This window comes from Mastigoproctus giganteus, chromosome 7 (assembly GCF_048544385.1).
Source record: "Mastigoproctus giganteus isolate SK-2022 chromosome 7, ASM4854438v1, whole genome shotgun sequence".
Lineage (NCBI taxonomy): Eukaryota > Metazoa > Arthropoda > Arachnida > Uropygi > Thelyphonidae > Mastigoproctus > Mastigoproctus giganteus.
Genome location: NC_143581.1, coordinates 195655942 through 195679103, shown reverse-complemented (window position 1 = coordinate 195679103; position 23162 = coordinate 195655942). Strand labels below are relative to the sequence as shown.

The 23162-nt window shown below is 37.2% G+C and overlaps 1 long non-coding RNA gene across 1 annotated transcript; it reads right to left on the bottom strand.

Moving 5' to 3' along the window:
- Positions 1-240: 240 nt before the first annotated feature.
- LOC150083519 (uncharacterized) lies at positions 241-22386 on the bottom strand. The gene is made up of 3 exons (XR_016547219.1): positions 22305-22386; positions 8418-8537; positions 241-302 (listed from the first exon to the last, which is right to left on the bottom strand). It is a non-coding gene; the product is annotated as an uncharacterized LOC150083519 (long non-coding RNA).
- Between the last annotated feature and the right edge of the window lie 776 nt (positions 22387-23162).

Sequence of the window (23162 nt, the reverse complement as noted above, 5' to 3'; positions counted from 1 at the left end):
AACATGCTTAATGTGGCTCAACTGTAAATGCAAAAATATCACTTCAGGCCATGAAACATATATCATTTGTTTACATTTATGCAATTTATTTGTCCAGCTGATATGACTTTGTGAAGTTAAATGATGATATATAAATAGTAATTTATGTTAACTTATGAAGAAAAACAACATAACTGTTATGCGAGGTAATATTTGAGCTCCTCAGGTCACAACTGAAATATCCATGTGATGCAATGGCCATCATATCACATAGGCACAAACCAATAAAGAACCAAGTGAAATGTTCTGTTTGATGGGCTTCTCTGATAAATATAAAACAAAAATTTAAGATGTTTCAATATGTGGACAAAGGTTTCTACATGTAATTACAATGTACTTACAATTACAACTGTAATTACAATGCATAATTTAATTAAATATAACATAATTTAATGAAATATGAGTGAGAAAAGTGTTGTTGTTTCAATGAAAACTAAGTTGCTCTGAAAAGACTCAATAAGAGTCATTAGGCCTATAACACACTCCTACTCTTATTTTTGCTCTCGCAGTGCAAAAATAAGAGTAGGAGTTATGTCACACCAAACTGACTCAACAGTGCACTGTTCATCTATATCAACTGGATGCACTTCTTTTGATTTTATGCTTTTCTTAATTAACAGCATAACACCTCCTCCCTTCCTATCCTGTCCACCCTTTCTGTACACATTGTACTCCCCAAATTCCAGTTCTGCATTCCTTATATCTGTGTGACACCACATCTCTGCTATCCCAACAATATCCGCCTTTGATGTCTTGACTAACACTTCAAATTCATCAAATTTATTTACTATACTTCTAGCATTGGTATACATGCAAGTATACATGTACTTATCCTTATTATTAGTTACCCTAACACATCCCATATATCCACCTGTTTCACGATGACTGCTTTCAGTCTCTGAAACCCCCAGCACCCCTCGCTCCAGGTCACTACTTATTTTAATAGAAGTTGTGCAAGAACCCACGTAACACTGCCTTGATAGCATCAGCAAATATTCTTGCACCCTTTCTATTTAAGTGTATCCCATCCCTGTAGAAGCAGTCTCTCCTGTTAACAAGAGAAGACAGAGGTTGGTAATTAATGGATGCTGCACTTCGTGGACTAATGTTATTAGTGGAGTCCCACAGGGTTCGGTGTTGGGTCCTCTGTTGTTTTGTATATTTATCAATGATATTGATGAAGGTATATCAGGCTTAGTGTCGAAGTTTGCAGATGATACAAAGGTTGGCAGGGTTGTTAATGACAGTAATGGCAGTGTGCTACTGCAACAGGATCTAGATAATTTGGGCAGATGGGCTAAGAAGTGGCAACTGAAGTTTAATCTTGACAAATGCAAAGTACTGCATATGGGTAGAAGTAACCCCAGAGAAATGTCCCAACTGTGTGGTACTATACTTAAGGTGGTAGAATATGAAAAAGACCTGGGAGTAATTGTGCAGTCAAATATGAATTTTTCTAAGCAATGCAGACAGGCTGCCGGGGCAGGTCATGGGGTTTTGTCAATGTTATATATAGGAATTTTGCTAGCAGGGAAAAGGAGGTGATTGTCCCCCTGTATAAGGCAATGGTCAGGCCATGCCTTGAGTACTGCGTACAGGTCTGGAGGCCTCATTTTAGGAAGGATGTAGATTTGCTTGAGCGTGTACAGAGAAGGGCAACGAGATTGGTGAGGGGAATGAAGGAATCCTCTTACCAAGAGAGGCTTAAGTTCTGCAAATTGCAGTGGCTGGAGACTAGGCACCTGCGCGGTGATCTGATTGAGGTGTATAAGGCCTTGAAGGGTTGAGCACGCTGAATTCTGATGGGATCCTTCCACTTGTTCAGATTACGAACCTAAGGGGGCATAAATTCAAATTAAGAAAAGACAGAGGTAGAACAGATATGCGGAAATTTGCCTTTAGCCAGCGAGTGGTTAATTGCTAGAAAAAACTTCAATCTTTCGTTGTGGAAGTTGATGGGTTAAATAAATTTAAGGAGGAACTGGACATGCATTTGGAGGGAATGGTGTGATTTTTTTTTTTTTTTTTCCGGCTGATGCTGCATACGCTCATACACTTGCTTTCTTGCATCACATGCCACTACTACTACACTTCTAGGTTTAGGCCCAAATGGATGTCAGATGAACTAATGAGACTTATGGCAGAGAAGAAAAAAGCATGGGATCATATAAACTATCAGGTAGCACAGAAGCCTATGGCAGATATAAGCTAGTTTGTAATGAAGTCACAAAGGAGATTAAGCAAGCGAAGGTAGATTACTAGAAATACATACTATAACAAGTCATCCACAGAGAAAAGATGCTAAGAAAAACAGAAAGGACTTATTTACTTATATAAACTCTAGAAGGAAAAGAATAGAATAGAATAGAATCTTTAATTGCAGCAATGATAGACATACAATTAGTCCCGTCACGGCATGGTGGTGCCAGGGGTTAACAAAACATATTTACAAAAGAGATACACATGAGAAAAAAGATAAATCAGATTATTAACAAGGCACAGTTTTACATTTTCAGTTCGACGAGGATACCCTTCCTGTATTTTTTATTATTGACCACTTCTTGGAGGTCCCCGTCGATGGCTTGCAGTGAGGGCAGCATTTGCTTTGGCAGGAATCTGTCGGTTAGTACTAGCCGGTTACGGTTTGCTAGCAGCTGTGCTGAAGACCGGAGATAAGGGGGAGGAATGCGCCAAGAGCAGTGATCCCAGAAGTTCGGCTCTGTAATTTTACCGGTGGCCATCTTGATGGTGAACAGCAGCCTTCTTTCTGCGATGTAGGACCGGAGCCTGCGTAGTTGAAGAGCTTCTGCTAACTGCGTTGATCTGAGAGCTGGGGGAAGGTGGAGTTTGCTGTTGGCCCATTTTAGAAGCCAGAATTCGGCAGAGAATATTCTTTTGATGTTGTATTCGGCGGCCGAGGCCCATATCTCTGAAGCATACAGTATTGTCGGGTAAAGGATTGATACGATGTATCTTTTACAAGTTGTGGGTCGGTGGTGTGGAGCAGCTGTTGTTTGGCGACCCAGCGTAGTGAGTTCAGCCTCGACTGTATGAGGTTTATGTGAGTTGAAAGATAGTTTGGAGTCGAAGACGACTCCCAGATCTTTGTGTGTTTGAACACTTGGAACTGAGGAGCCGTTAAGCACAGGCTCCAACGTTGTTGGGCTGCCCTTTAGAGAGTAAGTTATTTGTGCTGATTTTAGGGGGTTGATTTGGAGGTTGAAGGTATTGAGGTAGTCAGCCATGTCCTGCAGTTTGCTAGTGATTTGCTGAGTGATTTCGGCTGCTGAGTTGGATGGGCGATATTTTAGTAAGGAGCTTGACATCGTCAGCATATGTGATCCAATTGCACTTATTGGTCACAAATGGCACCATGATTGCTGAGAAGAGAATGCCAGACAGGACCCCCCCCTTGAGGTACACCGGCAGTTATGTGGCGCGTGAAGGTCTTTGTTCCGATCTTTAGAACAAGGGTCCTCTTCGATAGGAGAGATTCTAGGAACCAGAGAACATCGCCGCGAAAATTGAAGTAGTTTTCTAAGAGACGTAGGAGATTAGGTATATAGATGGCATCAAAATCGGAATGGATGTCAAGATATATAACTGACAATTCCTGTCTTTGTTCGAAGGCATCTAAGATGTGCAGAGTGGTTGTTACAAGGTTAGTTATAGTTGACCTTCCTGATATCCCATAGTGCATAAGTAACCCAAGGAAATTGTGCAGTAATTGTAATTGTGCTGACTGCACAAGTAATTGTGCAGTCAGATATTAAGTTTTCTGAGCAATGCAGACAGGCTTCCAGAGCAGGTCGTGGGGTATTGTCAATGATATACGGAAATTTTGCTATTAGGGAAAAGAAGGTGATTATCCCTTTGTATAAGGCAATGGTCAGGCCACGCGTTGAAATCGGGCCAGGCCTCATTTTAGGAAGGATGTGGAGTTGCTTGAGTCGGTACAGAGAAAGGCAGCAAGATTGGTGTGAGGAACGAAGGGGTCCACTTACCAAGGAAGGCTTAAGTTCTGCAAATTGCAGTGTCTAGAGACTAGGCACCTGCGAGGTGATCTGATTGAGGTGTATAAGGTTTTAGCAAGCTCAATGCTGATGGGATTCTTCCCCTTGCTCAGATTACTCACCTGAGTGGGCATAAATTCAAATTGAGGAAAGATAGTTGTAGAATAGATGTGTGGAAATTTGCCTTCAGCAGGCAAGTGGTTAATTGCTGGAACAAACTTCCACCTGTCGTTGTGGAAGTTGATAGCTTAAATAAATTCATGGAGGAACTGGACAATCTTTTAGAGGGGATAGATGTGTAAAATTCTTTTTTTTTTTTTTTTTTTTTTTTTTCTGGCTGATGCTACATAAGCTCATACACTTGCTTTCTTGCATTGCATGCCACTATTACTATTACTACTATTACCCCAGGTGCCTTTCTTACATTTAACTTCAACAATTTCTCCTCCACTTTGCTCTCAGTTATTACAAATTCATTAAGCTTCCTATTAAAGTTTAATAAGCTTCTGTTCTCCACTTCCCTACAGAATTCCTCATGTGTGAATGTAGATGCAAAATATTCATTCAGTTTGTCAGCTGTCTGAGCAGGATCATCAACAGACAAACAATAGATTTTAAGTGAACCAAACTGATTCATTCCAGTCTAGATTTTACATAAGTAAAGAAGATTTTTCTATTTTTCTTTGCATCCTGAGCCAAAGATTTCTCATAATCTACCTTTGCTTGTCTAACCTCCTTTGTGACTTGATTATAGACTGGCTTATTTCTACCATAGGTTTGTGTGTTGCCTGATAGATTATATGCATCCCATGCATTTTTCTTCTCTGCCACAAATCTCATTAGTTCATCTGACACCCATTTATGCTTAAACCATGAACATTATTTCTCAGTTGGTATGAAATTCGTAGTAGCTTCAAAAATTCCTTGAATGCTTCCCATTTAAAATTTCCTGTTGGTAATGTCATCAGTTGGTCCCACTGTATTGAATTTAAAAACTGTCTGAGACCTGTGTAGTCACCTTTACGAAAGCAAAAACCTTTCCCCTTACCCTTTATGGTAGTTACATCTTTGAGTAAATCCCACACCAGTGCACTCTGCTCACTGCCACTTAGTAGTTCCTTTATCTGCAGATTCTTAATGCATGAATAATCACTGGTGATAATCAGATCAATAGTATTACTCCCTCTGGTTACCTCTCAAATATGTTGCTGTAGAAAACTCATCCAATAAATCCACAAAAGCCTTGCTAGTGTGCAAGTGACCAACTCACAAGTTCCAGTCAATATTTGGAAAGTTAAAAATCCCCCATTATAAGACATTCTGGTTTACTTGTCCACTCTATTTCTCTGCACAGTTTCTCATTGTTCTCATCAGATTCATTAGGCCTATAACACACAGCTACTCTCATTTTTGCTTTCCCAGTGCTTATGTCACAACAAACTGACTCAACATTGCACTATCCACCCATGTCAACTGGATGCACTTCTTTAGATTTTGTGTTTCTGATCTAACAGCATAACCCTCCCCCTTCCTATCCTTTCTGTACACATTGTACTCCCCATATTTTAATTCTGCATTCCTTTTATCTGTGTGACACTATGCCTCTGATATTCCAACAATATCTGCCTTTGATGTCTAGACCAGCATTTTAAATTCAACAAATTTATTTACTATACACGTAGCATTGATGCACAATCTCTCCAAGGCCAAACTGACTGACAAGGCTCTCATCATATATTCCCTGCTATAGTGTCTGGACAGAACTGCAGTCACTTTCAAATTTAAGCCTAACTCACAACTTTTTTTTTCAACATTAACCTGTACTTGTTAAGTAAGTTTGCAGATCACCTACTCTTAATGTCACTGGTGCCAATGTGTACAACGATATCACCCTTTGTTCCCTTTAAAGATGATATCTGAACAACGTCATCAACTTTTGCCCATGTCAGACATACCCTGGGTCTATTCCATCTATCCTTCAGGTTTTCTTTACACACCTCATGCTTCTTCCTAAAAAGATAATACATGTAAAAACTATAAAAAGTGAAGCCTTAAATTATGCATGGGGGGAAGAAAGTATGATACCGAATTTGACTTCCCTCGTATCAATTCATTTTATAGAAAGGAAGAAAAGAATCATACAGATGGGATGAGCCACTAATAATAACTAGCTCCTGTGGGACCAGCGCATTCTACATTGATGATTTCGGCTGTGTTGCCTCATACATCCACATTTTAATTCCTTTGGGAGCATTTACCCTACAAGATTTGAATTCTCTCTCTCAGGAATAAGGATTGAAAAGCAACAAAATTGTGTAAAAAGTGTAGAAAACTTGTTATTCAAATACCATACAGTTATAATTTAGAAGGATTGAAAACATCACTAGCACTGCCTAGTTAGGTCTGTTTCAAAATTTTACCTTACCTTGAAATGAGAGTCTAATGTTGGTGAATTATCTATAGTATATACAGGGTGTCTCAAAAATATTGGTACAAACGTTTAGGGGAGGTAGGTAACATCTAAAGGAATGTGAATCGCATAGGAACCCATAACCGGAAACGTCACCGTAAGTCGGTACATGGCGCTATTCATCAGTTTGCGAGAGGGAAAATTTCTGGTTTACACATTCAAGCAGTAGTCACTGCACGAAGGGCATGAATCGATATACGAACTGTGAGGTGGCAAACATGCACCTAGTGTATGGATTAGCAGAGGGCCCACACAGTGTGCGCCCCATATGGCACAAATTGCTTTGCAATAAATGTGAGGGCAGGTATGGTCGGTGACTGCTTAGTTGGCCCATACCTGTTACCATCCCGCACGAACTCCCCTAAATATCGGATCTTTCTTGAACAAGTTCTACCAGGGTTACTTGACGATGTTCCAGCAAATGTGAGACGCAACATTTGGTTTCAACATGATGGGGCGCCTGCCCATTATGGAAGGTGTGTTCGTGACCATTTGAACAGCCGTTTTGGGCGTTGATGGATTTGCCGTGGTGGACCCGTTGCCTCCACACTCGCCTGACTTATCGAGCCTTGATTTATTTCTGTGGGGGGGGGGGGGGTCCTCAAATCTATCGTGTATGAATTGCTTGTGGAGACGGAAATGGATCTCGTGGCGAGACTCGTCTGCGCAGCTGCTACTGTCAAAGGAACTCCATGTGTGTTCGACAGTGTCCGCCAATCCATGCTGCGTCGGTGTCACGCATGCATCGCGTCTCACGGTGGAACCTTCAAGCATCTGTTGTAACATCATGAAATGCATCCATCTCGTACTCCATTGTTAATATTATGTCAAATAAATGTTTGCCAATAATTACTGTCTTGTGTCATTTCTGCTTCTTGTTGTTGTTATTTGGTTTTTAGGAGCATTAGCAACTAAGACCATATTGCTCCAGGATATGCGGTGGTCATTCCCTGACCTTTCCGCATCCTCCATATTTGGTGGTGACGGGCTCGAATCTGCTTCTTGTGCCTCTGCTACTACTTTCCCGTGACGTTTCCGGTTATGGGTTCCTATGCAATTCACATTCCTTTAGATGTTATCTACCTCCCCTAAACGTTTGTACCAATATTTTTGAAACACCCTGTATAATTGACTAAATCTCACAATTGCAAATCTCAGTAATGTCGGAAATTGTCAATTTCACAGTTAAAGTATAAGTTTGAAATTAAGAATTATTTACATAAACTCCACAAATAAGCATTTTAAATTCACACATACTTATATTTTGATTTTGAATGTCTGTAAACATTTTCATTCTGTTAAAATGTAATTATATTGTTTATCATTCTTTCATCACTTTGTGCTTCACAGATATAAAATAATATGGGGGGGTACTTTTTCTCCTGCATGACCACAAATGTCGACAGTGAAGCACCATCGCTCTCAAGTGTAAAAGAGCTCTAGTCATTATAATATTTTGTAAGGTAGTTCTTAGTTAGTATTAGTAAATTTTATTAATAAATTAACACTAACAAATTTTAATACTGAACAGTACACAGGGTTTTGCAATTAAAATAGATTCACATTTATCTTACTTATTTTTAAGTTTACATGCTCTGTCATCCAAACACTTTTTATGATTTGTGCCAAAAGTGCAGTATGAAATGTACATCTCACATGGAGATATACATTCAGTTTGGTAGCAGTTCAGTAGGAAATATTAAAATGGTAATAATTTACCTAATTTTAATATCAATTCAAAAATTTCAAAATGAATGTGACAAAAAAAAGTATGGATGACAACTCACTTAAACCTTAAAAGAAGAAAGGTAGATCTGGTACCTTTTAATTGCAACACCTTGTATTTTCAATAATCTAGGTGAAAAATTATGTGTAAAAATTGCAACTCTAGCTACCTTCTGCAGTTAAATTCTGTATAATTAACTGCAACTTCTCTTGAACATCACTATCATCAGTCACACCTTTACCTTCCTTACTACTAATCTTCAGGGCTGCCAAGACCTCCTCCAGTTGCTCTGATTAAAGAGAATAAATTAAAAATTATTTAATTATCTGTTAAAAGGATTTCCATGTAGATTGATTTCACTTATTTAAACAGCTTGCTTTAACTTAACAAATCTGAAAGATTCCTGGAAGCTGGGCACATCCTGAATATAAATGCTTGGTACTATTTATATACACTTTTTAACCTCATCAACGTGTACAACAGCAAGCAATATCCTCCAGCATTGCAAAAACATTTACAGAACATTTACAGTATCATTACCCTTCCAAAACACAACCAATCCTTCAAAAAAAATACTAAATTAAATCTCTATGACAAGAGGAGAACAAGAATAGAAAAAAACCCAGGAGCTCACACCTGGTGAGTATGGGTTTCCCCTTTCTTGGTGATTCCCTTCTACTTCTGACTCTTGTTCTTCTCTCTCTCTCTCTCTCTCTCTCTCTCTCTCTCTCTCTCTCTCTCTCTCTCAGGGTAACTCAGAAATTTTTTTTTTGGCTGGTGCAGCAAAAACCTCAGGCTTCCTTGCACCACATGGCTAATAATAATAATAATAATAATAAATAATGATAATAATAAATACAAATGGGCCTGTTGTACTGGATTCCATTGTTTAAAGATTAATATTGTATATATCCAGTAATATATTTAATAACAAAATGTAGCTTTCAGGGTAAAATTGGCAATATACAGATTCTAATGGAATAATAATGTTACAGACAAAATTCAATAGATACAGAGTTATGCATGCTGTGATGCATGCATGGCCACGAGATTGATCATTCAACTACTAGATTGCTGCTCATTGTTGGTGCACGAACTTCTGTGGGTTTGCTGCCAGCGTTTATCCAGCTTCAAGACAGTTGTTTCCAAGATAGGGTGTAGCCTCATGCCCTTGCAGCGATTCATGGTTCTTGAATAGCATGATACGTTGAGCAACTCTAGCCAGAGGCGGTGGTGGAAGTGCAAGGATTGGTCGATCATTTCATAATCACATTTAGGTTTTAAGTCGTGGTGGGTTGACCAGAAATGTTCCACGATTGCAGAGTGGTCAGTGTCCCCAAGGCAAACTGATCAGCCATGCTCCGCAGGGTAGTCTTGAAGGCGTCTTGAGCCCTCTCCTATGCAGTAACTGCCACAATATTTGCAAATTACGTGGTATACTACTCCGCTCCGGTCGCCCCTCTTTTGCATAGTGGAGTGGTATACCACGTAACTTGCAAAGATTGTGGCAGTTGCTACATAGCAGAGAGCTCAAGACGCCTTCAAGACCGCCTTGCGGAGCATGGCAGATCAATTTGCCTTGGCAACACTGACCACTCCAAAATCGGTGAACATTTCTGGTAGACCTTAATCCTAAATGCGATTACGAAGTGATTGACCAATCTCGGCACTACTGCCACAGGCTCTGGCTAGAGTTGCTCAACATATCATGCAATTCAAGAACCATGAATCGCTGCAAGGGCATGAGGCTACACCCTATCTTGGAAACAACTGTCTTAAAGCTGAATAAACACTGGCAGAAAACCCACAGAAGTTCGTGCACCAACAATGAGCTGCAATCTAGTAGTTGAATGATCAATCTCGCAGCAGTGCATGCATCATAGCACGCACAACTCTACATTTGTATCTATTAAATTTTGTCTCTAACGCATTATTCCATTAGAATCTGTATATTGCTGATGAAGAGGTCTCATTTTACCCTGAAAGCTACATTTTGTTATTAAATATATTACTGGATATATACAATATTAATCTCCTTAATGATTATAATAATTCCCACTCTTGAGAAAAATCAGGAGAAAACTATTTTTCCTAAAAAAAAAAAAAAAAAAAAAAAAGTCATCTTTATTTCTAGAATTTTAAATCTTGAGAAATAATTATTAGGTATTAATAATTTATTAAGAATTAATTTGATAATATGGTTTCCACTTAAGAATTAGCATATATAGCTAAAAATTTACAGATATAATATCATTTTAGGAGCTAGTTCAATAAAGCAACCCCTCTAGACAATACCTTAGGCAAGTTTGGTGTATAAAAGCTAAAACCTGCTTAACATTAAGGTCTTCCTATTAACAGTAAAGAAGATAAATTTAATAAAGAGAAAAACATCAATTTTAAATTCATGAGTACTATATTAATTATGGTGGTTTATTACTAAAATTAATAGCATAGCTTAATTTGCGGTACTCAGCTTTTTATATAATCTGCAATTGACATGTTGAGATAGGATAAAATGGTAGTTGAGTTAAAATTGGAATTAATATGGATACGTTTAAATTTTGGAAATGGAGTTTAAAATATGCTCAAGGAAATAGAAGTGCACATCTTCATCCTTGGTTGTCATGAATTTAAAAGTTGAAATGATAAAGCTAGGAAAGTTAAACTGAGGAGCTTTATCCTAGCTTTATCATTTCAACTTTTAATTCATGACAACCAAGGATGAAGACATGCACTTCTATTTCCTTGAGAATATTTTAAACCCCGTTTTCAAAATTTAAATGTATCCATATTAATTCCAATTTTTAAACTCAACTACCATTTTATCCTATCTCAACACGTCAATTGCAGATTATATAACAAGGTGAGTACCGCAAATTAAGCTATGCTATTAATTTGAGTCAATTTAAATCAGTACTTTAAGAATTTTACAATTTATCTAATTGGTGGTTTATTACTTATGAAGCACCATATAAAACCTAATTTGAGTAAATACCAATGTTATAAAATATATATTTATTCTCAAATATATAAATAATTATAATGCAGTTAATGCAAAACATCATTTTGCACATAGCTATAACAATTTAAAACAAACCAAAGTTTGCAAAATGGCATCATTATATATTGCATTTCATATTGCAAATGACCTCACAACTACTCTTATCAAACTTCAAATGAGTAACAATTCTTCTTAAAGAAATATGCTGTTACTTATTCTCGGCACCAATTTGGCTCGGCAAATGGCAAATTATATGCAGGCATCCCAAGGGAAAAAGCTAGCAACCCAGTTGTTGTTACTTAACTACACATTATGAGAGATACCAAAAAAAGTGTAGGAAATTTCAAACTGCAGTAATTTAGGACAGAAAGCCTTGAGCAGTGAAAATTATATATAACTATAATGCAGTCAGAGAACAGCATCATTTCACACATAACTCAACAATTTGAAGCAATTTTAGATGTTGCTTCAGAGGCAAGGGGCATAAGTAATGTAAATATATTAAAAAATAAATGAAGCCCATTTAATCTAAATGAAATTTAAATATTTGTTTACTTCCAGTTGGAAATTATATACAGATGTAAATCACAAAATTTCTTGGTATGTCCCTATCACTTCATCAGCGGCTGCTGTCACTGCTACTTCACTGTTATTACAAAGAGCAGAATGGCCAAAGGTTTGATGCATAATAAAAGTGCTCTATTCTTCTTTTAATAAATTTAAAGAAAATCAAAATTTGTAAAAGGGCATTATTATTACACTGCATCTCATATTGTGACTACTTCATAATGACCTGCCCACTCTTAGACTTGTAATAAGTAACACCTTCTGGAGAAGTATGTTGTTACCATTACCCACATGCCACTCCCCAGCCCCTCTAATAATTTGTCTAATCCTTCCTTAAATTTAGTCAAACTACCCATTTCCACAATACCACATGGAAGTTGTTTTGACAGTCAGTTACTCTCTGGCTGAAAGCAAATTTCCATGTCTATCCTACAACCATCCATTTTCAATTTAAAAATATGCCCCTTTATGTGTGTCATCCAAGAAAGCATAAGGATGCCATCAACATTTAGTTTATTGAATCCATTTAAAGTCTTAAAAAACTTCAATAAGGTCTGCTTACAGGTTCCAGATACTCTAATTTGCAGAACTGAAGTCTTTCCTGATAAGGGTATCCTTTTGTCTCCCAGAATAATCATTGCACTTCTCTGTGCCTACATCTGGGGATTTCTACATCCTTCCTAGAAATTAAGCTTCCAGATCTTTATGCAGTATTCAAATGCAGCCTAATCATTGCCTTATAAAACAGGATAATCACTTCCTTGTCCTGTGGACAAAATTAATATATATCATTAATAAAACTCTGTGAGCTGGCCCAGCACTGTCTGCACTGCTCAGAGAACTTCATGTTAACCTGTATAATTACCCCTAGGTCTTTTTCATTCTCCACTATGTTCAGTGTGGAACCACCCAATTGGTATATTAATCTGAAATTATTACCCATATACTGTAGCTTGTATTTACCAATGTTAAACCACAAATGCTACTTCTAAACCAAATTACCTAATATCTCGAAGTCTTGATGCTATTTAAACTAGACTTAGATATTCCAATGGCTGTCATTAAACATTCTGCCAACCTTTGTATCATCAACAAACATTAAACTTAATATGTCTTCATCAATAAATACTGAAAACAATAAGGGATGAAGAAAGAAGAGTAGTGCACATTAATAACCATTGTCTTCTGTCACTCAACCATCCCTTTATCCACAGCAGCAACTTAGTTTAGTTATTTGGTTTTTAGGAGCATTAGCAACTAAGGCCATATTGCTCCGGGATATGCGGTGGTCATTCCCTGACCTTTCCGCATACTCCGTATTTGGTGGTGACGGGCTCGAACCCCGGTCTAATCAAGAAGCATGTGCTACGCACTGCTGCTCCTTCCCACCTGGCTACGGAGGCGCACAGCAGCAACTTAAATGATAAGGTACATGGAACAGGACCAGTGTATGTCTACCAGGAGCAAAAGTTGATGACATAGAGCAGATATCTTTTAAGGGGACAAAAGGTGATACTGTTGTACATGTTGGCACTAAAGAGTACGAGATCAGCAGACGTACATAACAAAAAATTAACCCCAGGGGCTCACATCTGGTGAGTATGGGCTTGGCAAACCCAGGGTCCTGAGCTGGATATGATAATTCTTCTCTTTCTTGCTTTCTTGGTAATTCCCTTCTACTTTCTCTCTCTCTCTCTCTCTCTCTCTCTCTCTCTCTCTCTCTCTCTCTCTCTGTCTCAGGGTAATGCGGAATTTTTTTTTTTTTTGGCTGATGCAGCATAAGGCTCAGGCTTCCTTGCACCATATGGCTAATAATAATAAGAAGAACAGATCAATGTTGAAAAATAGATGCGAATTAGCATTAAATTTGAAAGTGTCTGCAATTCTGCCGAGGCACAATAGGAGGGGATATATGATGAGAGCCTTGTCAATCAATTCGGGTCTGGAGAGAGTGTGCAAGGCTCACGTAGTAGAATTTTTGTCAGTGTGGTCTGTGCTTGTTAAGAGGAAATATTACTTCTACAATGATGGAATACACTTAAATAGAAAGGGTGCAAGAATATTTGCTAATGCTATTGAGGCAGCATTAGGTGGGTCAGAAAACTGCTGGATTGGGGGGGATAAACAGACTAATAGATCAACAATAGCCGCAGGTAGAGGTAAAAGTGATTCTTGCACTGCTTCTATTGGAATGAGCAGCAGCCTGTAAAGCAAAATGCTGTGGATTTCTAGAACTGCTGGGAGTCATCATGGACAAGTAAATATGTGGGCTATGTTCAGGTAACTAAGAGTAAGAAGACGTGCATGTATACTTGCATGTACACCAATGCTAAGGAGTATAGTAAATAAATTTGATGAATATGAAGTGCTGGTCAAGATATCAAATACAGACATTGTTGGGATATAAGAGATGTGGTGTACAAAAAGGATATTGTGTATATTGTCAAGTGACAAAGTGGGTTTCCTCTACAAACCAGAAGCAGATGGGGGGGGTTATGAGGGATTGTGCTCTTAGTTAAGAAGCACATAAAATCTAAGGCAGTGCATCCAGTTGACATGGGCTGCCAATGCAATGTGGAGTCAGTGTAGTGTGGCATAAGCACTGTGAAAGCAAAAATTAGAGTAGGCATGTGTTACTGGCCTAATGTCTCTGATGAGTGCAATTAACAAGTGCCAGTAAATCAGAATGTCTCATAATGGGAGGCTTTAAGTTTACAGATATTGACTGTAACTTGTAGGTTGGTCACTCACACACTAACAAGACTTTTGTGGATTTAATGGATGACTGTTTTCACAGCAGCATGTTAGAGATGTAACAAGATGGAATAATACCCTTGATCTGATTATCTGCCATGATCATTCATATATTAAGAATCTGCAGTAAAAGAACCACTATGTGGCAGTGATAATAATGTATTGATGTGAGATTTACTTAAAGATGTAACTACCCTCAAGTGTAAAGGAAAGGGTTTTTGCCTTCATAAAGGCAACTACAGTGGTCTGAGTCAGTTTTAAAATTCTATACAGTGGGACCAACTGATGAATGTTATCATAAACCAAATGGGAAGTGTTAAAGGAATTAATCACAGAAGCTACTAGCTTTCCATCTTTCCATACCAACTAAGAAATACTGTTTAAGGTTTGGGCCTAAGGTGGAAGTCAGATGATCTAATGAAACTGAGGTCAGACAACAAAAATGCATGGGATGCACAAAAATTTTTAGGAGACACAGAAGCCTATGGCAGATATAAACTAACCTGTCACAAGTGAGGTTAGGCAAGTGAAGGCAGATTACAAGAAATCTTTGACAGAGGATGTAAAGAAAAACAATGAAGACTACTTAAGTAAACACTAGAAGAAAGGGAATGAATCAAATTGGTCACTTAAAATCAATCATTCAAATGTTAGTGATACTGCTCAGGTTGCTGACAAACTGAATGAGTATTTTGAATCTACATTCACATATGAGGAATTTTTAGGGAAGTGAGGAGCAGAAGTGTATCAAACTCTAGCAGGGAGCTATGTGATTTTGTAATAATTAAGAAGAAAGTGGAAGAGAAATTGTTGAAATTAAACATAAGAAAGGCATCTGGGATGGATGGGATCTATCCAATTATATTAAGGGAAGCAGCAAAAGGAAATAAGCAAACCATTAGCCATAATTTCAGGGGAAGTCACCACAGACTGGAGATGTGCAAATATATCCCCAAATTCACAAAGAGGAATAAAAGGGTTACACAAGTAATTACAGACCTGTTACTTTAGCTTCTGTTCCAGGGAAAATAATGGAGTCATTGGTTAAAGAAGTAACGCAGGATCCTCTAGACAAGACTGCATTTATAATTCATTTTGATTCAGATTGGTCAGACAAGGGGAAATCTTGTCTGACCAATCTGAGTGGATACGAGAATGTAGTCACAAAAAATTGGATGCAAAAAATAATTTTGATGTCATATACTTGGATTTCAGGAAAGCTCTTAATACTGTTGCACAATAAAGACTGCTATACAAATTGGAGCAGCGTGGCATTAAGGGCAAGTTGCTGCTGTGGATGGTTGGTTGAATGGGAGAAGACAGAGTAGTAATCAATAGACACACCTCTTCCCCAGGGTTCAATGTTGGGTCCATTGTTGTTTTCTATATTTTTTATCAATGATATTGATGAAGGTATATCAGGCTTAACGTGCAAGTTTGCAGATGATACACAGATTGGCAGGGTGGTTAACAAGGGTCATCAAGGTGAGTCAGAATAACATGATCTAGGAAAGTTATGGGCTGAGAAATGGCAGTTGAAGTTTAACAGTGACAAATGCAAAATACTGCATATGGGAAGCATTAACTGTACAGTAACATTCCCAATGTGTGGTACTACACTCAGGGTAGTGGAAAATGAAAAAGACCTGGGAATAATTGTGCAGTCAGATAAGAATTTCTAGTTAGTGTTTATAACCTGACCTTTTCCAGCATATGGTATAATTTTAGTTAGTGTGTGTTGATTCCCCCCCCCTTTGTGGCTGTTTTAAAATTGGGAACTTGTTTTCTGATTTTAAAACAGCAGAAGAGGGAATTCACTTCATCGCTAAGTAAAAAGCAACTGGTGAGAGAGGCTAAGCCTGTCAATCACTGCTACTCACACTGATTTATCAGGAGTACCAGATTGTAAGGACTAACCACATTCATGAGTTTTGTCAATGATACACAGGAATTTTGCTAGCAGGAATAAGGATGTTGTTATTTGGTTTTTAGGAGCATTAGCAACTAAGGGCATATTGCTCCAGGAATATGCGGTGGTCATTCCCTGACCTTTTCGCGTCCTATGTATTTGGTGGTGACGGGCTCGAATCCCGGCCTAATCAAGAAGCGTGTGCTACGCACTGCTGCTCCTTCCCACCTGGCTACGGAGGTGCCCCAGGAATAAGGAGGTGATTATTCCATTGTATAAGGCAATGGTCAAGCCACACCTTGAGTACTGCATACAGGTCTAGAGGCCTCATTTTAAGAAGGATGTACAGCTGCTGGAACAAATACAAAGAAGGGCAACAGAATTGGTGAGGGGAACAAAGGGGTACACTTTTACCAAGAAAGACTTCAGTTCTGCAAATTGCAGTGTCTGGAGAAGAGGCACCTGTGAGGTGATCTGATTGAATTGTTTAAGGCTTTGAATGGATTGAGCAAGCTCAATGCTGATGGGATTCTTCCTCTTGTTCAGACGATGCGCATGAGGGAGGACGGTTGCAGAATAGATGTGTGGAAGTTTGCCTGTAGCCAATGAGTGGTTGATTGCTGGAACAAACTTCCATCTGTTGTTTTGTGGAAGTTGATAGCTTAAATAAATTCAAGGAAGAACTGGACAAACTATTGGAGGGAAGGAATAGATGAAATTGGAAGGGGTTTTTTTGTTTTGTTTTTTTTTTTTTGACTGATGCTGTATAAGCTTGCTTTCTTGTATCATATGCCACTAATAATGCTAATGTGCTGGAATTAGTAGTGGCATACTGTTTTCTATGCTGGCAAAGAAAACAGTCATCCAAAAAATATAGAAAAGTTCTGCTATTGTGTGAGTGACAACCCACAAGTTTCAAACTGACTCAACATTGTAATGGCATCCAAATCAAATGATGCACTAGAGCAGTGTTTCTCAACCTGTGTGCCGCAGAAAATGCAAATTTAAAAAAAAATAATAATAATAAATCCAAGTTTTATAATAAAAATTAATTCAAACAAAAAATTCATATTTTTATGCTGCACCGATCAATATAATATCATATTCACCTATACTACATAAATAAGTGTATTATTAAATATACTCAACAGAAATAACTTCCAGTTTCTGAATATACGAGTATAGTAGTGATTGTATAGCATGTAGTGTGCTGCAAAATTTTAGCATCTTTAAAAGTGTGCCACAGCAATGAAAAGATTGAGAAACTGCACTAGAGCATAACTCCTTCCTCCCCGCCTCTCTATAATTGCATTATTCAAATTCTACATACTTATATCCTGGTAGCACCATCTTTCTGATATCCACATATGATGACTTAATCCAGTAGTTTTTGACCTTGATAGTTATTGCAATAATATAACTATAAACAAAATTACAATTCATAATACAAATTATATATATATATATATATATATATAATAATTTTATTCTTTATATAGAGGTACTAAATAAACATCAATTATAGATCAGCACAAAATTAAAAAGATACCATACACCTTTTTACAATGAAATAAATATATAAATTTAAAAAAAAAAAAAGTTTTAAGTAACTTAAACCCAAATTATGTGGCACCCTTAAATTTGTTGTGGCACTCTAAGGTACTGCAGCACCCCAGTTGAAAATTACTGACTTAATCAATATTTAAAATTCACTACTTCTCTGCTTCTCAAGTAGGCATTCCCATGTATCAAATATTCTGATGGAGGGAGAGGATGATGGAGAAAATCACTATCATCATAACTAGAAAAGAGGAGAAAAGACTTGGAAAAAAACTGAGTAGTAATAAAATGATGTTTGGTTCATACATGACCTAGCTAATCAGCACATGCAACACTTGGCAACCACAGTACACAACAGCATTCCTATTTTTATATTCACAATAAATAAATCATATTAATACAATATAATGCATTTCTATTTGGCTGTGGATAAAGTTTATGTGTAGAGACTGAAACTGACAACAGAAACTTTATTAGTAACTAATTTGGAAGGAAGACCCACTTTTTTAACTAAAATATAATACCATATTATTATTATTAGCCATATGGTGCAGGGAAGCCTGAGGCTTATGATGCACCAGGCAAAAAAAATATTTCTGAATTACCCTGAGAGAGAGAGAGAGAGAAAACAAGAGTCAGAAGTAGAAAGAAATCACCAAGAAAGAGAAGAATGATGATATCCAGCTCAGGACCCTGGGTGTGCCAAGCTCAAACTCATCAGATGTGAGCTCCTGGGGTGTATATATAAACATAATAACTAAAATTAAATGCTTAAAAGGACAAATAAATTGGTTAATGGTGCACAGTTTTTGCCTTCTGTGTTAAGATTTTGTTTTCTCCCAAAGTTCACAATTTTAAACTTTTTCATGAAGTTCAAGATCCTCATTATTTTTCATCACTCCAATATGGTGGACAGGAATTATTAAATAAGTGAAAAATTATTAAGATACATAAAAACAAAGGAAAAATCTGTTCTAAAATTAATAAATAAGACACAACATAGGCAACTGCATTGCCTACGTTGCTTTGCAATGTAGACTATGCATTGCTTTTAAGACAAAAATTATACGACTTCATTAAATAAGTAACATATATTATTGTTAATGGGTTTAGAAATAATCACATATTCCTATCCTTAGAATGCAAGAAGGATGAGAATGCATTGATAAATAACAAATTACTACTTATTAACCCACTATAATTTGTAAAACTCACATTTGAAGGGCAATTTGTTCAAACTAGTATATAATATATCATTTAATACATTCCCTAGAAAAAATTGTGTAAATGCACTGTATGATGTATCATTTTTATTAGACTTTTTCTTTACATGTATGTGTATTGAAAATTTTGTCCTTGTGTGGTTGTCCCTGGGTATAAACAGAAAATTTATTTATTTTTTTAAAAGTTTTTTTCTTTTTTGGGTGTAAGTTGCTATAATGGATAAAAGGGTGGTTGAGTGGCAGAAGAAAAAGAGTGGTAATCAATGGATTCTGTTCTTCATGGGCTAATCTTATTAGTGGAGTTCCCCAAGGTTTGGTGTTGGGCCCACTGTTGTCTTGTATATTTATCAACGATACTGATGTTGTCGTTGTTATTTGGTTTTTAGGAGCATTAGCAACTAAGGCCATATTGCTCCGGGAATATGCGGTGGTCATTCCCTGACCTTTCCGTATCCTCCGTATTTGGTGGTGACGGGCTCAAACCCCGGTCTAATCAAGAAGTATGGACTACGCACTGCTGCTCCTTCCCACCTGGCTACGGAGGTGCCAAAACGATACTGATGAAGGTATATGAGGCTTAGTGTTGAAGTTTGCAGATGATACAAAGGTCAGCAGGGTTGTTAATGACAGTAATGGCAGTGTGCTATTGCACAGGATCTAGAAAAGTTGAGCAGATGGGCTGAGAAGTGGCAACTGAAGTTGAACACTGACAAATGCAAAATGCTGCATATGGGTAGAAGTAACCCCAGAGGAACGTACCAACTGTGCGGTACTACACTTAGGGTGGAAGAAAATGTAAAAGACCTGAGAGCGATTGTGCTGTCAGATACGAAGTTTACTGAGCAATGCAGACAGGCTGCCAGAGCAGGTCATGGGGTATTGTCAATGATATACAAGAATTTTACTAGTAGGAAAAGGAGGTGATTATCTCTTTGTATAAGGCAATGGTCAGGCCATGCCTTGAGTACTGCATACAGGTCTGGAAGCCTCATTTTAGGAAGGATGTACAGTTGCTTGAGCATGTACAGAGAAGGGCAACAAGATTGGTGAGGGGATGGTTGGTTATTGGGAGTTTAATGGCGCATCAGCATCTAAGGCTATTGTGCGCCAATTGGTGAGGGGAACAAAGGGGGTCCTCTTACCAAGAAAGGCTTAAGTTCTGCAAATTGAAGCAGCTGGAGACTAGGTATCTGCGAGGTGATCTGATTGAGGTGTATAAGGCCTTGAATGGGTTGAACATGCTGAATTCTGATGGAATTCTTCTGTTTGCTCAGATTACAAACCTGAGGGCAATAAATTCAAATTGAGGAAAGACAGTTGTAGGATAGATGTGCAGAAATTTGGGGGTGGTTAATTGCTGGAACAAACTTCAATCTGTTGTCGTAGAAGTTGACAGCTTAAATAAATTCAAGGAAGAACTGGACAAACGTTTAGAGAGAATGGTTGTGTGCTTTTTTTTTTTTTTTTTTTTTGCTGATGCTACATAAGCTCATACGTTTGTTTTCTTCCATCACATGCCTCTATTACTACAATTAACAGAATGTTGAATTTTCTGCTAATCCCAAACTCGTTATTAAAAAAGTCAATAAAAATCAGAACTTCTAACAACCAGAATTAACCAAATGAATGTTAACAGTATTAACTTAGTAAAGGCTGATTTAATAAATGAATAAAATAATGGGTGCAGATGAGATTAGTGAAGGAAAAAAAAAGGATGTTCTTACCACGAAAGGCTTCAGTTCTACAAATTGCAACATCTGCAAGGCGATCTGATTGAGGTGTTTAAGGCTTTGAACAAATTGAGAGAGCTCAATGCTGAGAGCATCCTTCCTATTGCTCAGATTGCACATCTGAGGGGGCATAAATTCAAATTGAGGAAACACAGTTGTAGAAGAGATATTCTATATTTATCAATGATATTGATGACAGTATATCAGGCTTAATGTGCAAGTTTGCAGATGATTGCATTAATTATATCCAGAAGAGGACATAAATTCAAATTGAGGAAGGATAGTTGCAAGATAGATATGTGGAAATTTCCCTTGGACAGCAGGTAGTTGATTAAATCTTTTATCTGGTGTTGTGAAGATGAATAGTATGAGTAAATTCAAGGAAGAGCTAGATACTTGGAATATATTTGGAAGATATATATTTGGAAGAAGAAGTTAAATATTTGGAAGATATTTAACTCTGGGGGCTCACATCTGGTGAATATGGGTTTGGCTAACCCAGGATCCTGAGCTGGATATCATCATTCTTCTCTTTCTTGGTGATGCCTTTCTACTTCTCTCTCTCTCTCTCTCTCACACACACAGGGGGTAACTCGGGATTTTTTTTTTTTTTTTTTTGGCTGGTGCAGCATAAGCCTCAGGCTTCCTTGTACCATGTGCCTAATAATAATAAATGATATGAGAATTTTTTTTTTATACTGTATAAGCCTACTTTCTCATTATTTGTCAGTACAAATACTAATGAATTTACCTAACATTATTCCAGTTTACATGATTTTCTGCAAATAAATAAGATGTGACCTTTCCCAAATCAAATATAGATATAGTTTTTTTCAGAAATTTCAGTTTAGACTTTGTGTTGTAATTTTGAATTATGCCAGATTTGACATTTTTTTTTTTTCCGAAAGTCTTTTACTTGTATAATTTATGTACTGATCCTGGAAATTCACGACAATCATTAAACAATATCTTCCACAAACAAATGATACCTTACATAATATTTATATAAACTGGTATTATTCATACGTCGGTCTAACATTCAAAGATGAAAGTAAAATTACACTGCACATTTGATACATTTTAATGTTACTTGCGCGAAAGCTATATGCCAAAAAATTGACTCAAGTCGCACTGGAAAAACTTGTATGGAATGAGCATCACATACATATTGCAATGCATCCTACTGATTAAAGTTCCCTTTGGTATGTAATCTAAAACAGGGCCAACTGAAATTAACCCTAAGCCTATCTATAATTTTCATACAGAGAACTTAGAACTATCATACTTTAATTAAAAAAAAAACACTACGCACCCATATTATATTAATCCTGCACTTGTTAAAAAGAATTAATCACTACTGATATCGATACCAATCCCTAATCAGCTGATAAAATGTCAAATTAACTTGTAATTACAAGAAAATTATGTTAAATGCATTATGAAGATAACTGTTCAGTATGAATTTCAATTTTAATTTATTCACTTATAATAATATTATAACTTCAGTTTTACATATCGAATAATAATAATATTAAACTACGTCTAACAAACGCTTCTCATAAATGTATACATATAGTTCACTGACACAAGAGCGTCATAAAACACACCTCATAGAATTATAGAGGGCGTAACTGTTAAAGAAAACATCACGATCTAAGGTGGTTTCGGTAGACAACCAAACACTTCAAGAATAACATAATGTGTCCGTTTGAACATACATTATTGTATGTCCAAAAGGTTACAAAGTAAATTTTAGCACTAATTATATATTATTAATCTGCGCTGCGGAAGGACAGTGACGAAGTTCACCGGCCTGCCTCATATTGATCTGATACTGTGAAGTAAGTTGTCATAGTTGCCTCAGTATTGCATTTGTGCTTTAATATCGCGACAACTTGGGGAAGTATATTGCATTTATTTATGATGCCTGTCATAGTAGTAGTAGTAGTAGTAGTGGCATGTGATGCAAGAAAGCAAGTGTATGAGCTTATGCAGCATCAGCAAAAAAAAAAAAAAATCACACCATTCCCTCCAAATGCGTGTCCAATTCCTCCTTAAATTTATTCAACCTATCAACTTCCACAACAACAGATGGAAGTTTGTTCCAGCAATTAACCACCCGCTGGCTAAAGGCAAATTTCCGCACATCTATTCTACATCTGTCCTTTCT